Below are 20,632 nucleotides of genomic sequence, written 5' to 3' on the forward strand. Positions count from 1 at the left end.
GATCTAGGATGCCTACTGCCATTAAATAAATCACCATTAAATACATTTAATTGAAGATAGATTTTTAGGCTATGAACTCATATTTAGGCATTTTTATTTTTATTTCTATTAATATTTAAAATATTAATGCTGCTTAAATCATTTTTGAAACACACACATAAATGTACAATAATGTACACACTAAAATAAATAATTGGTGGTAACCTCAAAACTGAATCTAGAAGAGAATAAAAGTATACTATTACCAAAATTAAGTGGATTACCCCTTAAATTGAAATTGAATTAACTATTTGAATCAGAGCATGGAATAAATAATACTTAACACATCTCCAACCTAAATCAAGTAACTAATAAAATGGACATAAAATTTGGGTTACAGACTTTCCATAGTTCCTTATATAAAAACAACATCTCTGGATGTGGATAATATGTGGTATACAAATATTTATCAAATACTTATCTTATACTAAGCAAGATTAGCAAATAATTTACTTTATTTAAAAGTAGATTTTATGGATTTTTATCCATTCTATTGAGTGATGTAACTAATTTGCACTGTCCTCACTGTTACTTTATAGAACAGAAACACCCAAACTTAGATCATTCAAGCAAGAGTCCATTTACCTATAATCCAAGACAAGGACTGAACTTTTAAAAAAGTTTATTTAAGCAAATGACGACCAAGAATACTTAAAATTCAAGAATTCAAGTAAGCACAATGGTCTAGAGATGTGTAGTTAGTGTAAAATACAAGCTGGATTTCAAAGACTTAATATGAAAAAGGATGTAAAATATCACATTAATAATTTTTATTTAATTACACATTGAAATGTTAATATTTCAGACATATCAGGTTAAATAAAAATGTATTATCGTGTTTCCCCCAAAATAAGACTGGGTCTTATATTAATTTTTGCCCTAAAAGACGCATTAGGGCTTATGTTCAGGGGATGTCATCCTGAAAAACCATGCTAGGGCTTATTTTCCGGTTAGGTCTTATCTTCGGGGAAACATGGTATTAAAATTAATTTAACCTGCTCATTTGTACTTATTTAAATGTGGCTACTAGAACATTTAAAATTACATATATCACTCCCATTTGTGTTTCATATTACATTTCTATTGTAGAGTGTTGGCCTAGAGACTTCAAGTAAAAACCTGTAAGTTCAGCAATAAGAACAGAAGAACAGAGTGAAAACTAGTATATAGTTGTGTCTCAAAGTGTGTTTGATTAATGAAAGGTGAAAAGCATTGTGAAGAAAAAAACTAAAAATAGTGATGCAAACTGTATTAAATAACCTATATTAATGTATTACATAATATATTATATAACTATAATAACAAATGGGAAAAATATAACATAGCAGAAGATTGCAAAGTATATTGTAATATTTTTACAACATGATCTATTTCCTTTAGACCTTCACAAAATTGTATTAAAAAATAAAGTAAAATAACCCTAACTCTAAAAAAAGGTGTAGATGTTTTACACATTCTAAAAGGACAAAATATAAAGAAGATTTACAGCAGTAATGACATGTTAGTGTTACAAAATCTTAGGACAAAAAATATCAAATTAAGTATTATTTCTAACTCAACTATAGCTAAAATCACCATGAGTAAATTACAACATCTATACTGTATGATTTTTGGTGAAACTAACAAGGGATGACAGTCATATCTTTAGTCAACTATAATAAGAAAAGCATTTTTTAAAATTAGTAAATACAATTGACTGAATCATGTACTTCTGAAGGATGGCTTTGATATTTCAAAGTTCATCTTGTCTTTAAAAAGCTAAGTGTATTCAAAGGAGATTTTATCTGACTATGGAGCTGCTAGGGGCAAAAGGTTATGGATATTTTAAAATTTAACTATTACACAAGGAATATCTTTTGAGCAACTTCCAACCAAAAATTTTACACCTAGCAAGGTTATCATTCAGAATTGAAACAGATCAGAAGTTTTCCAGATAAGCAAAAGCTAAAAGAATTTATCACCAGTAAATCAGCCCTGAAAGAAATGTTAAAGGGACTTTGAGCTGAAAATAAATGGCACTAAATAAAAATAAGAAAAGATATGGAAATAGAATTCTCACTGGAAAAGGTAAACAAACAGGAAGGTTAAAACACAAAAGTAGTAAAAGTAACAAAAATTACAATAATTAAGGGATGCACAAAATAAGATATAAAATATGTCATCAAGAATATAATATGTGAGGAAGAAGGAATAAAAACAAATAGCTTTGGAAAGTGTTCAAATTTAAGTTGTTATCAACTTAAAACAAAATGTTATTTACGTAGTATGTTATATATGAACTTCATGGTAACCATAAAGAAAAATAATAATAACTACAAAAAAACAAAATGAGAAAGAAATCTAAATACAACACTAAAGAAAGCAATCAAAACACAGGGAAGAGAAAAAGAGAAGGAACAGAAAAGAATTATAAAAACAGATAGAAAGCAGTTAAGAAAATGACATTAAACACATACTTAATAATTGCTTGGAAGGTACATGGAAACCACTCCAATCAAAAGACATACATAGCATGGCTGAATGGATAAAAAAAGGAAGACACAGCCATATAGTGTTTGTAAGCAATGCACTTCAGGAGGAAGGACACACATAAACTGAAAGTGAAGGGATGGAAAAAAGATATTCCATGGAAACAGAAATGAAAGAAAAAGCTGGAGTAACTACCTCATATCAGACAAAATAGATTTAAAACCAAAAACTGTAATAAAAGACAATGAAGAACATTACATGATAACAAAGGGGTCAATCTATCAAGAAGACATAACACGTATAAAGATATATGCACCCATAAGAATACCCAAATATATAAAGTAAGAATTAATGGGTCTAAAGGTAGAAATTGGAAGCAATACAATAATAATAGGGAAACTTCAACATCCCATTTCCATTAATAGTAGATTATTGAGACAGATAATCAATAAGGAAACTCTGCTTTTAAATACACACTAAATCAGCTGGACTTTATATAATACATATAATATATACGAGTATTATAATATAATATAACATACTGTGTTTCTCCAAAAATAAGACCTAGCCACACAATCAGCTCTAATGCATCTTTTGGTGCAAAAATTAATATAAGACTCGATCTTATTTTACTATAATATAAGACCCAGTCTTATGTAATATAATGTAATATAATATAATATAATATAACACCCAGTCTTATTTTACTATAACATAAGATCTGGTCTAATGTAATAAATATAATATAATATAATAATATAATACCAGGTCTTATATTAATTTATGCTCCAAAAGACGCATTCAAGCTGATTGTCCAGCTAGGTCTTATTTTCAGGGAAACACAGTAATATATAATATAATATGATCTAACTATAATTTATAATTTAATATAACATTATATATATAATTATAATTATATATATATAATTATATATATATATTATAATTATATATATATAATTATAATATATATATATATATATCAGAACATTCTATCCAAAAGCAGCAGAGTACACATTCTTCTCAAGTACACATGGAACATTCTCCAGGATAGATCACATGTTAGGCCACAAAACAAGTCTCAATAAATTTAAAAAGACTAAACCATATCAAGCATTTTCATATCAAGTGCAATGGTATAAACCAGAAATCAAGATGAAAGCAAGTAAAATCACATGCTACTGAATAATCAATAGGACATCAAGGAAGTCAAAGAAAAAATTTAAAAAATACGAAGAGAAAAATGAAAACAGAAATATGACATACCAAAATCTATGGGAGGCAGCAAAGGCAGTCCTAAGTGGAAAGTTCATAGCGATATAGGCCTACATTTAAATAAAAGAAAATTTCAAATCTAACTTTACATCTAAAGTAACTAGAAACAAAAGAACAAATGAAGCCCAAAAATCAATAAAAGAAAACAAATAGTAAAGATCTGAGAAAAAAATAAATGCAATAGGGACTAAAAAGACAACAGAAAAGATCAATGAAGGTAGAGCTTGTTCTTTGAAAAGATAAACAAAATAGACAAAAATCTTTAGCTAGAGTAACCAAGGAAAAAAGAGAGGGGGCTCAAATGAATAAAATCAGAAACAGAAGTTATACTGATATCATAAAAATACAAAGGATATGAGACTACTATGTACAATTATATGACAATAAATTGAATAACGTAGAAGATATGGACAAAATCCTAGAAATATAAGAAACAGACAATCTTCCAAGACTAAATCATGAAATAAAAAGATTTGAATAGACATATTACTAGTATTGAATTTGAATCAGTAATCAAAAACCTCCCAACAAACAAAAGTCTATGCCAGACAGCTCACTGGCAACTTTTACTAAACATTCAGAGAAGGATTTAATACTTATCCTTAAACTATTTTAAAAAATTGAAGAGGATGGAATACATTCCAAATACATTTTACAAAATCAGCATTACCCTGACACCAAAACCAGACAAGGACACCACAAAAGAGGAAACTTATAGGGCAATATCCTTGATGGTATGTAGATGCAAAATCCTCAACAAAATATTAGCAAACTGAATGCAACATACATTAAAAGATCATACACATTCATTACTGGTATTTATTCCAGGGATGTAAGGATGGTTCAACATCCACAAATCAATCAACATGACATTTCACATCAACAAAATAAAGGATAACAATCATCATATAATTATCTCAACAGATGCATAAAAAGCTTTCGACAAAATGCGACATATGACAAAAGGGGGTATAAAAGGGAATGTATTTGAACATTATAAAGGCCATATATAACAAACCCACAGCTAACATCATACTCAATGGTGAAAAGCTGAAAGCTTTTGCTCTAAGCTCAGGAACAACAATGTCCACTTGTGCCAGTTTTATTCAATATAGTACTAGAAGTCCTATTTTTCATTAGGATGAAAAATAAATAAAAGGCATATACATTGGAAAGAAAGAAGTAAAACTGTAACTATTCACAGTGAAACGAAATTATGTATAGAAAATCCTAAAGACTCCAGGTATTGAATGGAAAAGATATTAGCACTTGGATGACTCCCTAGTATTTACTTGTTATCAAAATTTTATTTGTTTTCATTGTTTAAGTGTAATTATTCTTTTAAGTTTAGGTAGTACTGAACCATAACCTGATAAAAATGATTTAAAAAATCTCTAAACTAGAATGTGATATTAAGTTGTTTCATTTGAAACATTTACATACATAAATTTTAATACTCTCCAAAATAAGAGAATTTCTGCATCTAAGTGCCATATATTAACTTACCTAGTTTAAAACACAACTTTTGTGGGAATTACTATGTAAGTTATAAATTACTACTAGAGAAACATGAAACGGGAAATGAGTTACAGCTGAGAAGGCTTCTGGAAGATGCTGGGACTTTATCTGGCCATTATTAATTTAGCATAGCTAGGAAATTCCAGAAAGAAATAGCATTTCGAGAATCCTCACAGACAGAATCTACCATGGTTTGTTTATATAACATTGAAAGTTGCCTCACTATGGAAGAGGCTTAGAAGTAAGGTTGTATGTGGAGCCATGCTGTGAAAAAAATTTTACTTAGGAAAATTAATGGGATAATGATATGAAATATGATTTGGAGGAAGTAAATATTAGAAGGAGAGTCAAATTTAGCTTTCTGCAATAATCCTCATGAGAAAGAACAAAGGCCTAAATTATGGCAATGGCTTCAGGAAAGAAATAGGATAAAAACAAAATAGTATAACAGGATGAACTGTAACATACTTGATAGATTATTTAGGCCATTATGAATTTAATATAATAACTTTTAAAATAATCTATGTTTATATGAAGTTTAAAAAGTCGTGCTTGTTTCTGGCAAAAGAATGGCAAACTATCTCCCACTTCTTTGACAAAACAAGAGGATACTGAACCCAGAAGATGGCACAAGAATGGAAAACATCTGGGAGACAGAAGGTATAGGGTAATTAGTAAGTGGAGGATAAGGTAACCTACAGTTGATAAAGTAACTATGGCTGGAGAGTTTTTGGTTGCAAACTTTTTACATTATCCTGAATGGATCATTGTCTACCATGTCAGGGCTGGTAAAAAAAAAAAAAAAGAAAAAGCAATATCAAGCACCAGCTACAGACAGCAGGGTACTTGACATTACATGCATGTAGTCCAGCTGGTATGGGAACAGATTGAAACATGTATAGGTGGTAAGCCTGGCTTTTGGAATTGTAAACTCTCAGACTATGAAATTGAATAAAAGAAAAAAAAATCTACACCTGTATATATACATGATGATAAAATTTAAGGAGGGCAGAGAAAGAATATTCTAGAGAAAAAAATCAGTTTTAAAAAATTAGAATCAGATTAAAACTTCAATAAAAAGACAAATATTTTCTAAGAGCAATGTTTTCTTTTAATTAAAATTTATTGGGGTGGGAATGGTTAGTAAAATTACATAGGTTTCAAGTGTACAATTGTGTAATACATCATCTACATATCATATTGTGTGTTCACCACCCAGAGTCAGTTAAGAGTAATATTTTCTAAGAGTTCAAGGGAAAGAATTAGGAAGCTGAAAGTGGATCTGTAGCTATACTCGCAGTCTATCAGTTAAATGTGAAGATGAAATAAAGATATTCTCAGATGTAAAAGTCCTCAGAAATGTTAGTATACGAAGAACAATTTAAAATAATGTATTGGAATTGCCTTAAATTAGAGGTTACTCCCTCTGAGCCAGATACCACTGATTCTGTTCCTCTTAATGAGATGCAATTTTCAGAGCATTTGCGAAAACTGTAAATGATTCACATGCTGTTTATTTCCCCATTGAAAGCAGTGTTTAAATTATGTTTATTTGGTTTTTTAGCCCTCCGCTTGAAAACAATAATCTGAAGTATGTAAGCAGTCCTAGCCATCACAATGGCCCTGAAATCTCTCTCTACTTAGTCTCCCAAAGGCTATATATTTGCTCCTCAGTTAGTGAAAACATTTCTCTTTAAACAAACAGGAAAGCCCTTTCCTTAACTAGAGAAAGGTAAGGCAGACTCTCCCAGAGTGAAAAAACTTAAAGCAGGGAACTTCACATGTATTATTCATTCTCACTAGGAAAATTAAAAAAAAAAAAAAAAAAAAAAACCAGAACAACAACAAAGTGATTTCTGGTATATCTTATTAAGGAATAATGCTCATAAATTTACCAATACATATGTTTTATTGCTTGTATGAAATGAAGCGATTTGGGCATGGTAGAGGGGAAGCACGGTGAGAGAGGGCTGGAGAAAGAACACTTAGAACTACTGAAATCGACCATTTTAAATATTTGGGTCATAAAAATTAAAAGACAAAGAACTTTGCATTAAATTTTAATGAAGTTAGAACTTTCTGAACTGTATGTGCCTATATCTGCAAGAAAAGAACTGGGAACAATTACCCCATCCTATAAAAAAATAAAAGTAACCTCACAAAATTATTAAAGCAACTGTTCCCCCAAGATATGAAGGAGAAAAAATTCATTATTTGTGTTTTGTATACTCGTACTGGTATTAAATGTTGTTAAGAATGTAAGAGGGTCAGTTTCATTTTTATGTTTTAGACTTTAAAAATGGAATTATACAACAAAATGACTTTTTCCCTCTAATACCAGTAAACATCACCAAAATAATAAAAATGATGTACTCATTCAATAAAAATGCTATTAAGTTTTAGTTAAGATTATATGTTAGTCTAATCTCTGGTAGGCTAATCTCTGCTATACTTTACTGAAGATAATACAATAAATCTCTGGGTTTAGAAGTATTAGAGACAATAAAATGGAAAGTTAAGCTCAAGTAGACTCTCTCTGTACCTTGATTTTGCTATCTATCTATCCAAAGGTAAATTAAACAAACTTTATTTTCTTTTTTAAAAAAACGAAACATGTATATTGAGATATAATTCACATGCCACACAATTCACCCATTTAAAGTGTACAATATATTATTTCTATTTTTTTCACAGAATTGTACAATCATCACTATAACCAATTTTAGAATATTTTCATCATCCTGAAAAGATTCCCCAGTCCCCTTCATCCCTGGCCTCCACTGTCCACACTAAACAACCACAAATTTACTTTCTGTTCTAGGGATTTTTCTTTTCTGGACATTTCATAAAAAATGGAATCATACAATATGTGGTCTTCTGTGACTAACTTCTTTGACTTAGCATAATGTTTTCAAAGTTCATCCATGTTGTAGTGTTTATCAGTATTTCTTTCTTTTTTTCTTCTTCTTTGTTTATTGGGATGACAATGGTTAGTAAAGGACCCAGCAATCCCTCTCCTGGGTAGCTACCCAAAAATTCTGAAAACATTTATCCATAAACATACATGTGCTCTGATGTTCACTGCAGCTTTATTTACAGTGGCCAAAACATGAAAACAACCAAAGTGTCATTCGATAGATGACTAGATAAAGATGTGGTACATACACACAATGGAATACTATTCTGCCATAAGAAAAGATAAAATAGTGTCATTTGTGACAACATAGATGGATCTTGAGATTATTATGCTAAACGAAATAAGTCAGACAGAAAAAGTCGAGAACCATATGATTTCACTGATATGTGGTATATAAAACTGAAAATAACAAAGGAACAAGACAAACAAATAAGGAAACAAAACCAGAAGGTAATGGGAAGGAGGGTGGTAGATGAGGGTAAAGGGGATCCAACATATGGTGATGGAAGGAACCAACTCTGGGTGGTAAACACACAATGTGATATATAGATGATATATTACAGAATTGTATACTTGAAACGTATGTAACTTTATTTTCTAATAATAAAAACAGTATGACAACAATATTAATAAAGGTAATATTTATTGAGTGCCTATTACCCACCAGGCACTATTGCAACATTTTCTTTAATGCTAATGACATTAAAAAGTATTAGTGCTCCTATACCACAGATTTCGTTACTAATTTTTATAGTTCTTACTATTGTAAAAATATGGAAGTAATTTAATACCCTGTGAAATGACACTTTTTATTCAACTTTTTTCTTTTGACAAAGGCAACAACGACAAACAAAAAACTAAAGAAAGAAAAAAACTGAGCTTTCACCTTATAAATAAAACACTTAAGTGACCTGATAAAAATGTGAGTAGGTCTGCTGGATTTCTGACTTTCAAAACTGAATAAAAAAAAAAATTCAGAATGATGCAATCAAAAATTATTTACGACTTCCTTTCAAAATCTATTGATTTAATGGGACAATAATAAGAATAACGAGTATTCTAAATAAGTTATAAGAATCATGAAACACATTTAAAAAAAATGTCAAGTTTTTTTAAGCAGCACACGTGCATCTGCATTCTGACACTCATGAATATATATGAAATATTGTACACTGGAAGCAAAATAGAAACACTCACTATAAGTAATAAATTTTATCCAGAACCCATATATTAATCATTCATTAAAAATGATGATCATCATCATTATGCTAGAAAAGTAATTAATTTAAAATAATTATATTAGTATTTGATAGAAAACCCTTTGCATGTACAATTTAATTCGGATTCTAAAGTGACCCAATATACTTAACATTTACCTATTCTTTTATCTATTAGGATAAGCTTCTTAGTTAATTACATCTTCAAGATAAATACTAGAAAGCTTATGGTACTGTTCTAGATTCTCTGCTTAGTTATCAAAGGGATATCAAATTTCCAAAATATAGAGACCCTAGGGCAATTTCATCCTAATATTATCTTTAAAATCTGCATTAATAATAGCTAATACTTACTGAGCACTGAACATGGGATAGGCCCACCTCTAAGTACTCAGTATTAACCAATCTAGTCATTACAACAATCTATTTCCTCATTTCACAGAGCAGGCAAGTAGGCAAAGAGAGCTTAAACAAAACACGCAGTCACATCTAGAAGTGGCAGTCAGAATTTAAAACCAGGCAGTGGAGTTCCACAGCCCATGCTTTACTACATTATACTGCCTTAAGAAAGAATGGTACACGTATTCTACTTCTGTCCTATTTTAATAAAACTTTATATTACCTTGCAACATGGTTTTTATGTAAACAATCATAAAGCTATATTCAACTAAAAATTACATAAAACACATTTTCTTTCAGCAGGAAAAAGTGGGAAAATGTTCCTTTTCATTCTAAGAGAAATCATTCACATTCCTACATTAAAAGTTTATCTATAAATGAACCTTAACCTGAGTCCTTGTACGTCTTGCTTTATTTTCTAGTGTTTTGCTTTAAAATAAATGAATGTAAGAGATTACAAGGTCTGTTTTTAGTTTCAGACCATGCTCTCTCTTTCATACACACATGCACAGCACACGCATGCACACACATACAAGAACTGGAATTTGCTATTCTAAATGCCTAAGATACCACATTGATCCTATCTTAGAAATGGAAGGTAATCTTTATATTCAATCCATAAAGACATTGAGGGATATTTCATCATCATTTTATTTGCATTATTTCTTCCAAATCCTTTTATTTCCTGACACCATCTGAGAAGACAGCTACATGTCCAGTTGACCCCAGTTCTTTGAGTACATTTTGCAAAACAGGAAGTTTAAACATGCTTAGTATCTACAAATGATAAATATTCCCCTTTCCAAAGATGTGAATTCTGATACCCTATTCCCAGTTCTATTGTCCTAAACTCAAGACAACTTCACAAAAATTGAAGTAGTTTATTCTTATCTGTTTCTGTTAAAGATTATGATAAAACTAGTTTATGATTCATAAGGGCTGCATACTAACCCCAAATGCATGACCTCTACTTACTTCTTTCGCTAGTTTCAACCAACTTGAACACAGCTGAAACACATAAATCCAAATATAGGTTTTAAAAACTATAGAATACAAAATCTTTGCAAGATCAAATCTTCTGAAGAAGGAAGAGGTTAAAATTTCCCCTGTACAAGAAAGAATTGTTGCACTAAATCTATATAGTTGCTACCTCAATTCCCCTCCCTTAGCCTCATAAACAAGGTTGAAGGTTGGAAACCAAAAAGGCCCAGATCTGAGCAATGAGTTAAACTCACTGACTTCTTTTTTAAATTTTAATCTGATCAACAAATGTATTTGGGGTCCTTATCTGAATATAGTACTTACTGTATTCTTAATGGATTCCTAACTTGTTCAGCCTAATATGAATAAAGAGTTAAAATTTCTGGGGTCTTATGTAATATATTTTTAGGGATCTCCAGTAACCTACTATTATTAACTTAACTAAACTACAAAAGGTCCATAGATATTTTTAGCTTACCAATCTAAAAGATTCTACAATTGGAGGGGGAGGGGGAGGGGGAGGGGGAAGGGAAGGGGGAGGGGGGGAAGGGAGAGGGAGAGATGGGGAGGGAGGGAGAGAGGGAGGGAGGGGGAGAGAGAGAGAGAGAGAGAGAGAGAGAGAGAGAGAGAGAGAGAGAATTGCTTTGTGAAGTAACGAATCACCCCTGTCCTTAGCAGGAGGGATCCCAGGTGGAGGAGACTCTGGGCAGTGCTCTGACTTCTACCCCTTCCTGAAGTAGAAGCCATTGCTCCTGGCCTGCAGTGCCTGGGGATGGAATTCTGACCTCTAGTCTGCAACTGCAGTAAAGAAAAGTGTCATTCCCTCTCCCCAGCTGGCTCTACAGGAGGTGGGGAAGTTCTGTCAGGAAAAACACTCTGAAGCAGACCAGAACAGCACTGCAGAGGCTCTATAAACTAACTTGACATTGGAACAACTCAGAAGTGAACCAGGATGTATACATTCTGAACCTAAACAGGTTGACTACATACTAAAAAAGAAAACTTAAATAGACACTAGGATCTTATAATTCTCAAAATGTTCAGGGTACAGTCCAAAATTACTCATACCACAAACAGTAAAATCTCACCTTGAATAAAAAAAAGACAATCAACAAAGGCAAATACCAACATAACACAAAAGCTGGAATTACTGGATAAGTATTGTAAAGCAACGGTCATTAAAATGTTCCATGGAGCAATTATGAAAGTGATGTAACAAATAAAAGTCATGAATTAGTTACCTTGGCCCTTTAAAAAAATCATAAAAATGAAACTGTTTTCCTGCTATACTTCCCATATTCTTTTTTTTAAAACTAAAGTTTATTGGGGTGGCAATTGTTAGTAAAGTTACATAGATTTTAAGTGTACAATTCTGTATCATATCATCTATAAATCCCATTGTGTGTTCACCACCCAGAGTCAGTTCTCCTTCCATCACCATATATTTGATCCCCTTTACCCTCATTTACCACCCCCCTCCCCCCTTACAGTCTGGTAACCACTAAACTATTGTCTGTGTCTATGAGTTTTTGTTTCTCATTTGTTTGCCTTGTTCTTTTGTTGTTTTTGATTTATATACCACTTATCAGTGAAACCATATGGTTCTCTGCTTTTTCTGTCTGACTTACTTCACTTAGCATTATAATCTCAAGATCCATCCCTGTTGTCACAAATGGTCCTATTTCATCTTCTCTTACCGCCGAATAGTATTCCACTCTGTATATATACCACCACTTCTTTATCCATTCATCTATAGAAGGTCATTTTGGTTGTTTCCATGTCTTGGCCACCGTAAATAAAGCTGCAATGAACATTGGAGCACACGTGTCTTTATGTATAAATGTTTTCAGATTTTTTGGGTAGATACCCAGGAGAGGGATTGCTGGGTCATATGGCAATTCTATTCGTAATTTTTTGAGGAACCTCCACACTGCCTTCCATAACGGCTGCACCAGTCTGCATTCCCACCAAAAGTAGATGAGGGTTCCTTTTTCTCCACAGCCTCTCCAACACTTGTTACTATTTGTCTTGTTGATGATAGCCATTCTGACTGGGGTGAGGTGATATCTCATTGTGGTTTTGATTTGCATTTCTCTGATGATTAGTGATGTTGAGCATTTTTTCATATATCTATTTGCCATTTGTATGTCCTCTTTGGAGAAATGTCTCTTCAGGTCCTCTGCCCATTTTTCAATTGGGTTGTTTGTTTTTTTGTTGTTGAGTTGCATGAGTTCCCTGTATATTTTGGATATTAGCCCCTTATCGGAGGCACTGTTTGCAAAAATCTTCTCCCATTCAGTTGGTTGCCTCTTTATTTTATCGATGGTTTCTTTTGCTGTGCAGAAGCTTTTACATTTGCTGTAGTCCCATTCATTTATTTTAGCTTTTAATTCCTTTGCCTTTGGAGTCAAATTCATAAAATGCTCTTTGAACCCAAGGTCCATAAGTTTACTACCTATGTTTTGTTCTATGCAGTTTATTGTTTCAGGTCTTATGCTTAAGTCTTTGATCCATTTTGAATTAACTTTGGTACATGGTGACAGATAGCAGTCCAGGTTCATTCTTTTGCATGCGGCTTTCCAATTCTCCCAGCACCATTTATTGAAGAGGCTGTCTTTCCTCCATTGTATGTTTTTTGCTTCTTTGTCAAAAATTATCTGCCCGTACTTAAGTGGGTTTATTTCTGGGTTCTCAAATCTATTCCATTGGTCCTACGTGTCTATTTTTCTGCCAATACCATGCTGTTTTGATTATTGTTGGCCTGTAGTACAAATTAAAGCCAGGGAGTGTGAAACCTCCAGCATTGTTCTTTTTTCTTAAGACTGCTTTGATTCTTTGGGGTCTTTTGTGGTTCCAAACAAATCTGATGATTTTTTTGTTCTATTTCTTTAAAAAATGCCATTTGGATTCTGAAGGGGTTTGCATTAAATCTATATATTGCTTTGGGTAATATGGCCATTTTAACTATGTTGATTCTTCCAATCCATGAGCACGGTATGTCTTTCCATTTCTTTGTGTCTTCTTCAATTTCTTTTAAAAATGTCTTATAGTTTCAGCATATAGATCTTTCACATCCTTGGTTAAGTTTATTCCTAGATATTTTATTCTTTTCGCTACAATTGCAAAAGGAATTGCTTTTTTTATTTCTTTTTCTGAGATTTCATTGTTAGCATATAGGAATGCAATGAACTTTTGTATGTTGATTTTGTAGCCAGCAACTTTTCTGTATTCGTTTTGTTTCGATTAGCTTTTTGATGGAGTCTTTAGGGTTTTCTATATATAGCATCATGTCATCTGCAAAGAGTGACAATTTAACTTCTTCTTTCCCAATGTGGATGCCTTTTATTCCTTTCTCTTGCCTGATTGCTCTGGCAAGGACTTCCAACACTACGTTGAAAAGCAGAGGTGATAGGGAACAGCCCTGTTGTGTTCCTGAACGTAGAACAAAGGGCATCAGTTTTTCACCATTAATTATGAGATTAGCTGAGGCTTTGTCATATATGGCCTTTATGATGTTAAGGTATTTTCCTTCTATACCTATTTTATTAAGTGTTTTAATCATAAATGGATGTTGTATCTTGTCAAATGCTTGTTCTGCATCAATTGATATATTCATATGATTTCTGTCCTTTTATTTTGTTACGTGATGTATCACATTGATGGATTTGCATATGTTGAACCATCCTTGTGCCCCTCTGATGAACCCTACTTGGTCATGATGAATAATCTTTTTAATGCATTGTTGCATTCGATTTGCTAGAATTTTGTTTAGGATTTTTGCATCTGTATTCATCAGAGATATTGGTGGGTACTTTTCTTTTTTTGTGTTGTCCTTACCAGGTTTTGGTATCAGGGTAATGTTGGCCTCATAAAATAAGTTAGGGAGTACTGTCTCTTCTTCAATTTTTTGGAAGAGTCTGAGCAGGAGTGGTACTAGATCCTCTTGGAAGGTTTGGTAGAATTCACTAGTGAAGCCATCTGGTCCCAGACTTTTGCTTTTGGGAAGGTTTTGGATGACTGATTCAATTTTGTTACTAGTGATTGGTCTGTATAGATTTTCCAGTTCTTCATGGTTCAGCCTTGGAAGGCTATATGTTTCTCAGAACTTGCCCATTTCTTCTAGGTTATTGAATTTGGTGGCATATAGTCCTTCATAGTATTCTTGGATGATCCTTTGAATTTCTGTGGCATCCATGCTAACTTCCCCCTTTTCATTTCTGATTTTATTAGTGGCCTCCCTCTTTTTATCTTAGTGAGTCTAGCCAAGGGTTTGTCAATTTTGTTAATCTTTTCAAAGAACCAGCTCTTTGTCACATTACATTTTTCTATTTTCTTTTTGTTCTCTATTTCATTTAGTTCTGCTCTTATTTTTATTATTTCCTTTCTTCTGCTGACCTTGGGTTTCATTTTTTCTTCTTTTTCTAGTTCTTTAAGGTGTAACGTGAGGTTATTTATTTGGAATATTTCTTGTTTCTTGAGATAGGCCTGTAATGATATAAATTTCTCTCTTAAAACCACTTTTGCTTCCTCTCAAAAATTTTGGTAGATGTATTTTCGTTCTCGTTTGTTTCTATGTATCTTTTGCTCTCTCCTCTAATTTCTTCTTTGACCTGGTCATTCTTTAAAAGTATGTTGTTTAATCTCCATGTATTTGTGGTTTTTCCTGCTTTCTTTTTGCAGTTGATATCCAATTTCAATGCCTTGTGATCAGAGAATATGCTTGGTATGATTTCAATCTTTTTAAATTTGTTGAGGTTAGTTTTATGTCCCAATATATGGTCTATCCCTGAGAATGTTCCATGTACACTAGAAAAAAAATGTACAGTCTGATGTTTTAGGATGAAGTGCTCTATAAATGTCAATTATGTCCATTTCATCTAATGTGTCGTTTAGGGCTGCTATTTCATTATTTATTTTCTGTTTGGATGATCTATCCATTGCTGTCAAGGATGTATTTAGGTTCCCTAGTATAATTGTGTTTTGGTCAATTTCTCCATTCAGTTCTGTTAGTAGTTGCTTGGTATATTTCGGTGCTCCCTGATTGGGGGCATAAATATTGATGACTGTTATGTCTTCTTGTTGTATAGTCCCGTTTACCATTATGAAATATCCATCTTTGTCTCTTGTTATCTTTTTCACCCTGAAGTCTGTCTCATCTGATGTCATTATGGCTACACCTGATTTTCTCTGGGTACCATTTGCTTGGAGTGTCAATTTCCACTCTTTCACTTTGAGTCTATGCTTGTCCTTGTAACTGAGATGTGTCTCTTGGAGACAGCATATGGTTGGGTTTAGTTTTTTGATCCAATCTGCTACTCTGTGCCTTTTTATTGGTGAGCTCAGTCCATTTACATTTAGGGTGATTCTTGATATGTGAGGATTTCTGTCATTCTATCTTTAGTTTTCTGGTAAGGCTGTGTCTCCATTGTTTCTTTGTCTTTTTGTTGTTGTCTATTATTTTTGTGTGGTGGTATTCTACGATGTTTCCCTGTGTTTCTTCTTTTATTACAGTATATATTTCAGTTCTGGATTTTTTTTGAGTGATTAACCTTAAGTTTATGAAAAAGAGAGTTTGATATTTAGAGTATTCCATTTTCTTCAGCACGCTTAGTTTCTCCATTCCCATATTCCGGTTCAGGCCTTTACTCTCACCCTTTTTATGTTTTGGTTGCCAAATTGTCCCTGTTGATGGTGGTCGACTAGCCTCCTTTAGTATTTCTTGTAGTGCAGGTCGTGTATTAGAAAATTTCCTCAGCTTCTGTATGTCTGGAAAGGTCTTTATTCCTCCTTCATATCTAAAGATTCCTATATTCTTTATTTTGCCAGTTGATCCTTTGTTTTATTTAGTCATTCTGCTCAGAATTTAAGATTCTTAAATTTTTAGAATCTACTCTAGCTATTAAAATTTTGTCCTTTTAGAAGTCAAGTATATATACTGAGTTAGATTCTTTACATGTGTTATTAATAAGCATTAGCATTACAAAAGGTTATTATTTATAAAAAAATTAACTACATGTTTGTATTCTTTAGCCATTGCCTTTTCTCATTCTATGTCAAAATACTTAGAATGGCCAGGCATTTGTATCTTTCTACTTGAGGACACTTTCTTGCTTACCTTGTAGAGTTTTAAGGTCCTTATTTGAAAACAAACCTTCTATTACATTGGCAAGTCATACTGTTATCTTTTATGAGTTTTTGTGTGTCTTTGGCTTCATAAAAATAAAATTTTCCTTAATTTTTAGGCATCTCCAATTACTTCCTCTAGTAAACCATTCCCAATAGCCAATAACCATTCTAGTACTTCCCGTCTTTAAGAAAAAACATACTGGGCCCCATATCTTGATCACCTTATATCTCTACTCTCCTTTGTAGCACATTTGTAGAAAGAACTGTCTATACATACTGTTTCCACCTCCTTGTCTCGTATTTCTAGTTTGCCTTTCAAACCTAACTCCCAGTCTCCTCATTCCACCTAAACTTTTCTTGTCAAGGTCAAGGTTACGAATGACTTTTATTCTGAAAATCCAATGACCAATTCTGTTCTCATTTTGCTTACCCTCTCAGAAGCAACGTGGCATAATTAACAATTCCATTCATAATGAAAGACTCTCTTCTCCAGGTTTCTACGATACCACAGCCTCTGTGGTCTTGCTTTGTTTGGCTTTTTGGTTGTTTCCCCTCATTAATACTCTTGTTACTCCTTTCCTGATAATAACTCTAAATGTTGGATTCCTCAGGGCTCATTAGTGAGCCCTTTTTCTTCTCTTTTTCTTCCCCAACCCTTTAGATGATATAATGCTTTCTACTTACTTAAATATTACTTAAATGTTCCCCAGATGCTAATAAGTCCCAAATTTATATCACACATCCAAACACCTTTTCTGAGCTCCACCTTATATATCCAACTATCTATTAGATGTCCAAAATTAAACTCTTGCTCAACTCTGAAGCATCACTGTCTACTCTACTCCTACCTGTGCAGAATTTGTGCTGTCTCCCTGTCTTCCCTGTTTCAGAAAATGGTGCCACCTGCACCCAGTCATTCAACCCAGAAAACCTACACATCCGGGTTTTTTTTTAACCCCACATCCGAATCCATGTTTAGGTTCTTTAATACTTCAAACATCTAACTCGAACGCAGCCCTTCTCTCCTGCTCTACCACCATTAACTCTTACTGGACAACTACAAGAGCCTTCTGAGCGTTCTCCTTAGTTCCTCTTTGATCTCACTCCAAACTGATTTCTACACAGCAGCCTGACAGATCTGAAATTGTAAACAGGATTGTAGGTCCTCTACCACTTAAAGCTCTTTCATGGTTTCCCACTGCACTTGGAATAAAATACAAACTCCTCACTCTATCTTAATTATCCTCCTGATCTCATTCCACACGATCCGTTAGTCTCTATACTCCAATCAAACTGACTTTCTTTCAGGTTTAGTGAATGTGCCAGCTTTTTCTCTTCTCAGGGAATTTGGGCATGATGTCCTCTCTGCTCAGAATGGCCTTCCCCTCCAACTCTGGCTAGCGTCTTCGCATTGCTCACGTCTCAGATTCAATTCCACTTCTCAAGCAAGCATTCCCTAACTATCCAGTCCAAAATAGGTCTTCTCTCCTTTTCTTTATAATAGCACCTGTCCTTTCCTTCCACAGCATTTGAAATAATTTCTAATAATATATTTATTTGCTTATTTACTTGTTTAATTTTTAAAAGGTCTCTCTTACAAACTGTAAATTCCACAGAGTATGTACCATGACTGTTCTACCCACAACACAGTCTCTAGCATAAAATCACTGAAACAAATTAGGTGGTCAATTAAAATATTTTGACTGAATGACTGAATACTATATAATTATATAAAAAATAAAAATAATTTGCTTAGAAAAAGGGCAAATCAAGTAGTGGTCATATATTATAAATCTCTGTACCTTCAATAAAAGTAAAACGAATAGAGAATGTTCACATATGCATGATTATAAAAGCTTTATACATATTAACTTATTTCATCCTTATGAGATTCCAGTGAGGCAAACATTATCATTACTTGCATTTTATAGATAAAAGAACTGAGGCACAGAGAAGTTGAGTAACTTTCCTAATTTATAGAGCTGGTAAGTACTGGAGCTAGGATCTGAACCCAGCAGTCTGGCACTAGAAGCCAATTCTTATACTGTGTTAGATCAGTGATGAGCATTAGACATATTTTACAGCCAGGTCCCTACCAGCAGACATAAGGACCATCAATTCAGAACAGAGGTTGGCTGGAACCAAGTAGAATGGCTGTGGAAGTAAAAACTAGCTGCATAGCAGCCCTGGTGAAATAGTTCTCTAGAAAGTCTCTAAATAAATTCTCTTCAACCTATTCACCAGGAAAGAAATAGCTCCATTAGGATATAAACATTCCACCTCGTGGGAACTTTTAACAAATTGCATTTACTGGATTCTTGAACAGGAATTCCAAACTTATGTCCTATTAATGACTTTATATACCATGGAAAATAATCTCATTCTACAAACATGTTCTTTAAACTGAAAACATAACTTAGTAAAGTACGAGTTTTATCTTGGGAAGGAAAATTATAATCTTCTCCAACTAGAAATTCTGCAACTCCCATGTTGCTTTGTATAATAAAGAAATAACTACTAAATTGGAAATCAAGAAAAAGTGAATTTTCAAGAGACTACTAAAATGAGGCTCATGTAACAAAAGACCCAGAATAGCCAAAGCACTATTAAGAAAAATGAACAAGGCTGGAGGTATCACACTCCCTGACTTCAATTTGTACTACAAAGTCACAATAATCCAAACAGCATGGCATTGGCAGAAAAACAGACACACAGACCAATGGAATAGAATTGAAAACCCAGAAATAAATGCACATATATATATATATGGGCAGAAAATTTTCGACAAAGGAGACAAAAAATACAATGGAGAAAAGAAAACCTCTTCAACAAATAATGCTGGGAAAATTGGAAAGCCACATGCAAAAGAATAAAACTAGACTGATATCTGTCACCATGTACCAAAATTAACTCAAAATGGATCAAAGACCTAAACATAAAACCTGAAAAAATAAACTGCATAGAAGAAAGCATAGGTACTAAATTTACGGACCTTGGGTTCAAAGAGGATTTTATGAATTTGACCTCAAAGGCAAGGGAAGTAAAAGCAAAAATAAATGAACGGGACTGTATCAAACTAAAAAGCTTCTGCACAGCAAAAGAAATCATCAACAACAAAAACAAGCAATCAGCCACATGGGAGATGATATTTGCAAACACCTCCAATGAGCAGCTAATATCCAAAATATATAAAGAACTCATACAACTCAACAGCAAAAAAACAAACAATCCAATTAAAAAATGAATAGACACTGCTCCCAAGAAGACATACAGCCAACAGATATACGAAAAAATGCTCAGCTTCACTAGCTATTAGGGAAATGCAAATCAAAACCACAATGAGATATCACCTCACACCTGTTAGAATGGCTATCATCTACCAGACAAATAATAACAAGTGTTGGAGAGGTTGTGGAAAAAAAGGAACTCTCATACACTGCTGATGGAAAAGAGTATGAAGGTTCTTCAAAAAATTAGGAATAGAATAGAATTAACATACAACCCAGCAACCGCTCTTCTGGGTATCTACGTTTATTCATAAAGATATATGTACCCTGGTGTTCACTGCAGCATTATTCACAGTGGCCAAGACATGGAAACAACCAAAGTGTCCTTTGATAGATGATTGGATAAAGAAGTGGTACAGATACACAATGGAATACTCCTCTACCATAAGAAAAGATGAAATACT

At 33.0% G+C, this 20,632-nt stretch overlaps 1 protein-coding gene across 4 annotated transcripts in view; it reads right to left on the reverse strand.

The window, feature by feature from the left end:
• Positions 1-20,632, reverse strand: part of DYNC2H1 (dynein cytoplasmic 2 heavy chain 1) — a 292,996-nt gene that overhangs the window by 59,100 nt on the left and 213,264 nt on the right. The gene's annotated exons all lie outside the window — the stretch shown is intronic.

The sequence above is a fragment of the Rhinolophus sinicus genome, chromosome 14 (assembly GCF_057876585.1).
Source record: "Rhinolophus sinicus isolate RSI-liver-muscle chromosome 14, RSI-T2T, whole genome shotgun sequence".
Taxonomy (NCBI): Eukaryota; Metazoa; Chordata; class Mammalia; order Chiroptera; family Rhinolophidae; genus Rhinolophus; species Rhinolophus sinicus.